We start from the raw sequence: 5,364 nt of genomic DNA, 5'->3' as shown, positions 1-5,364 counted from the left end.
GCAACACTTTGGTTCCGGACTCTCATAATCTCCTTGTACGTTCAGTAATTACATGGTGGTTCCATTGAATGTGTCTTTATATGCAGTCACACAGAGTAGGTGATATTTGACGCTTTGTCCTTTGACGTCTTCCCCTAATGTTCGCGGTTTTAATCATTTCAATGGGTTAAACTAAATTGAGGAAACATAACTCAAGATTCATATTCATATGGGTTAAGTAAAAAAAAATAAAAAAGAGTTTGGCTTATATACACTATATGTTTAGTGTTAATTTTATAAGTCAAGCCATCTTTGACCTCACGTACTCAAATCGCTGCTCTTCCAGACTTCAACATGTTTAGTTGTGCAAACCGTCTAAAGTAAAAAAATTAGTTTTCATAGTAGCACTTTTGGTCCTTCAATTATTGGTAAATTCTGATTTTGTTCCTTGTGATATATGAATCACCACATTTAATATCCAGTTAATTAAAATGCGCTTTTTTGTCCCTTTACATAGGGAAATGTACTATTTGGACTATTTTTAGAACTAGTAGATTTGTGAATATTCACAATAAACTGGATCAAAAGTGCACATTTTGATTAATTTAAGGTTAAATGTGCTTAGTATGATATCGCAAGGACTAGAATCAGAATTTACCAATAATGGAGGGACCAAAACTGCTATTAACCCTTATTTAAATAATTATAGTTTTAACAACATTTTGGTATCTTTTTTCGCATGAAAATGCCGATGGAAGTACAGTATCACTTGTGGCTGGCTAAAACTTATTAGTAACATTTTGAAATTAAGTTGCACATTTATCGTATGTCAAAAGTAGGGGTGTACATGGATCGGGTTGGTTTGTTTTTTATCAAAATCAAACCAAACCAATTATATCGGTTTGAATTGGTTCGGTTTTGTCGGGTTTTTTGTTACTTAAATATTATTTTAATTTTACTTTGTCAAATTTTTGATAAGTAAATATATGTTTAGTAAAAATATAAAAAATTGATAAATATATGATCTATTAAAATATTCTTATGGGAGAATTTTTTTAGTAATACATAATAGTTATTTTTTAGTCGTCTGATAATAATTTTTCGTTGATGTACACTTTCAAGGTGAACCGACTTTAGTAATTAAACATAAAAATCAATATGATACCTAAATAATAACAATCACTTTACATTCGAAAAAGATATAAGAATTTAATAGATCTTAACATATGATATGAATACAGAAGAACAAAGAAATTGACGCATTTCATTAACGCTTGATGAGAAAGTGATCATACAACCCATTATTTAATGTTAATAAATATGGAGCACTTCATATACTATTAAATATTATATCCCGCAAGATAATCCCAAATATTTCTAGACATTTTTTTAAAGAAAATTCTATATAAAATCTTAAAAGTATATATAAAAATTATATATTTATATGTCGGTTTGGTTCGGGGTTTTTTACTCAATACCAAACCAAATCAAACCAAACTTAGTCGGGTTTTTTAATCGATTTTGGTTTTACTTTTCGATTTGATGCGGTTTTTCGGTTTGGTTTGTATACCCTAGTCAAAAGTTTGTTACATATTTATCATATTCTAAATTAAGTTGCACATTTATCTTACTTTCTTTAGCATGAAGTGAAGTACTAAAGAAACAGAGATTTTCCAGATCTTAGTGAATCTCTTTAGTTAACGCTGGTTTGTTTAACTTTTATCAAGTTCAGCGCGTATTTAAGAACATTTGAGAATTAAAGGTATTAAATTGGAGTCAAATTCCACATGTTTATTAGCTTTGCTCTAAACGCAACTTGTTACTTAGATCTTGGTCCTCCGAAATAGAATCAGATTTTTATTTTGTAAATAGCATAATAGAGTTTATACTTCTTTAGAACCTTCACCGTATCTTAAGAATATATAAACCCCACGGGCCACGACCATTAATTATTTGGTCGAAATTATATAAAAATAAAGATTCTAGTGAAGAGTTGTTAGAGCAATCAAGTACGAAATAACAAAGACGATTACAAAAATTTCTACTACAGAACTTGCTTCCAAACTACTTTTTTGTCCAATTCATTAGCACATATCGTTCATATTTTTTCACTTTTAAATAATAATCTTGTCAGCACATGCATAAAAAGTTTCTAATCGTATGCCGCTCGATCTTAATTAGTCAGATGCCTCTCTTTATAAGAAAACTCCCACCCTTCCCCACTGGTTTATTTCATTTTAATGCCTTTTCTTTTTTGCAGGGGTCAAAAAGATAAAGAGAACAAGGAAAAGACATTTTATTCTGCTAACGTCTGGTGTACACTCATGATATATCCATTGATTAAGTAGTGCGGTATCTATTCTGGAACTTAATTTATCTCATAATAGATTTACTTTATTTAGTGGGTTGCAGAACAAAACTTGTATATATAACCCATTTCCCCCTACGCCAGAACGTGTTGCAATCCCAAGCTTAAGCTTTTGGTTTTGGAGATGAAAATAAAGAAAAGTTCTTGCCAAGATAGTATAAGTCGGTGATTACTTTGAGACTTAAGACATAATTGATTAATAAGTTCACAACTATTGCCAAGGGAGAAAATCAGAAAAATCAACCCAAGATAATATAAAGCAGATATACACAAGCCACAAGGTGGTCTAAAACTTAAATTCCAAAAGCCGTCCTCAAACACTTATTTTAAAGCTTTTAGTTTATGCGCTATTGAACTTTTCAAGATAAATTTTAAAAATGATTATATAAGTTATAATTATGACTTTTTTCATCAACGTCATATAATTATATTTTTTAACACAAAAATCACCGGTCTTTATCTACTCACACAAAAGTCACAATAGCTCAAAAATCAAACTTTCCGATGCAATATATTTTTACTCCATATTATTATTTTAAATCTAATAAATATTGACCCAATGGATCCCAACTGATCCGACCCAAAATCCATATGCATAAATTAAAATATACTAAAGAAACATAAGTGAACCCCCCTCCTATACGCTATTTTTCCTCTTATACATACCTTTTACTTTTTGAGATTTTCATCCAATTTGATAGTGATTATTGTCTCCAGAGCTCTTTGATTTCGAATATCTATCGCCTTTTCTATACCTTTTATTTTTATTTTTTTACGTCATAGGTCCTTTTGAGTTTTGGCACTTATTTCGTTTTTCGAGACCTTTGTTAGCTCTATTTAGTATTTCTCGATTTGTGTGCGCAATCCGTGTCTTTTTCCAGAAAAATTTTATGTGAAAATTTGAAGAAAACATAATTTTTGGCATTAAAAATAACTTGAGTTGACTACGGTCAATATTCTATGAAAATACCCCGGATCGGTATTTTGACGATCCTAGTGGGTCCGTATCATGATTTTGGACTTGGGCATATGCCTGGAATTGAATTCGGAAGTCTCTAACTTGATTTGACTTGATTTGCCGAAAGCTGGTAACTTGAAGGTTTAAAATTTTTTTAGGTTCGACCGTAGGTTGACTTTATGGCTACCGGGTTCGGATTTTGGTTGAGGGATTTGGTATAAGTCCATTATACTATTTAAGACTTATCTGCAAATTTTGGTGCAAAACAAAGTTGGTTTGATAGGATTCGGACGCTCGGTTGTGAATTTGGAAGCTCTAGCATTTGTTTGAAAATTTTATGCATTTTGATGTCTGATTCGTAGTTCAAGGTCTTATTTTGGTATTTTGATCGCACGAGTGAGTTCATATGATGTTATACACTTGTGTGCATATTTAGTTTGGAGCCTGAGGGTCTCGGGTGAGTTTCGGTTAGGCTACAGATCATTTTTTGGACTTAAAGTTGCTGGTTTCAGCCATTTGCTGGTATTTGATGCTATGTGCTTCGCAATCGCAAAGCCACTCACGCGATCGCGAAGGGGAAACTGGGGTGGGGCAGAACTTGTTCTTTACGAACGCAGGGACTGGGTCGCGAACGCGAAGTAGCGGGGACTTACCCTTCGCGAACGTGATAAGTTAATAGGTCTGGGGAGAGCCAGGCAATACTCTACGTGAACGCGAAGGCAGGGGGCTGAGACCATCATGAACACGGAGGGTATCTCGCGAATGAAGAACGCCTGACGCCCAGTGATTTAAACTTCTAAGAATCGGGGTTTTTCTCTTTTTTCACCATTTTCAAGTTTGAACTCGGCCTAGATGCGATTTTGAAGAGATTTTTATTCCCACTTCATTGGTTAGTAAATTTTAACTTATTTTGTTACATTTTTATAAACACTCATTGATTTTAACCTTTAATCTAAGCTTTTTCATGGTATAAATTAGGGATTTAGGTAGAAATTAGAAATTTTGGAAAATTGAGATTTAGATCTCAAATTGAGATCGGATTTCGAAACTAACTACATAACCGGGCTCGGGGGGTGAATGGGTAATTGGAGTTTGATCCGAATTTCGGATTTTGACCAAGCGGGTCCGAGGTCGACTTTTGTTGACTTTTTTCAAAAACATCAAAGATTGAATCTTTTCCACTCATTGATAGTTTCTAAAGCTTATTTTGAATTAATCGAACTATAATTGGCTAGATTTGATTAGTTTGGAGACTAATTCTAGAGGAAAAGCCACAGTTTTACCTTGATTTGGTTGCTAAGCGAGGTAAGTATCGTGGTTAACCTTGATTTGAGGGATTAGGACTTGTTGGTCTATTTGCTACGTGTTTTATGTGTGGGGACAACGTATGTGTGAGGTGACGAGTATCTATGCGTTATCATTGGGTTAAGCATGCAGGTAAAAATTATTTCTTTGTATTATATCGCTTCGTTCATTATATTTTTCATGCTTAGGTTAGATTATTATTTCTTTTAATTTTTCGTTTCATAATAATTATTTATTTTAAAGATGTCGGATATTTTGAAAGTTGAGTTTGATATTGAGGCACTATAATTGAAGTGAAATTGTTTTCCGCTTTGTTTTTATTATTCAGATTTGTATTGTTGCTTGGTGAGGAAGAGGGAAAAGCATGAAGGGCGTTGCCATGCCTTATTTGCATTCATTATCAATATTTAGAGATTTTGAGAGTAAAAGTACGAATGGTGATATTGTGCCGGTGAGGAAAAGCACGAGGGTGATGCCGTGCCATTTTATTTATGATATTACATGGTAAGGACAAGAGTAAAAGCACGAAGGGTGATGCTCTGCCATTTTCATTTCGTTGCATTATTTGATTTCTTGTTTGGGTGATTTACTTGGTTATATTGTTTCTGATTTCGGAAGATGTTATTTTGTGATTTTATACTGTCCGTTTTTATGATATTTCTCCTTTCGCATGTCCCCTCCCAGTTAATATTTTGTCGTTCTACTTGTTATTTTGCTACTTTATATATATATTTGTATAGGATTTTTACGTAGG

This window comes from Nicotiana tabacum, chromosome 21 (assembly GCF_000715075.1).
Source record: "Nicotiana tabacum cultivar K326 chromosome 21, ASM71507v2, whole genome shotgun sequence".
Lineage (NCBI taxonomy): Eukaryota > Viridiplantae > Streptophyta > Magnoliopsida > Solanales > Solanaceae > Nicotiana > Nicotiana tabacum.
Note: the sequence above shows the minus strand (reverse complement) of the source record.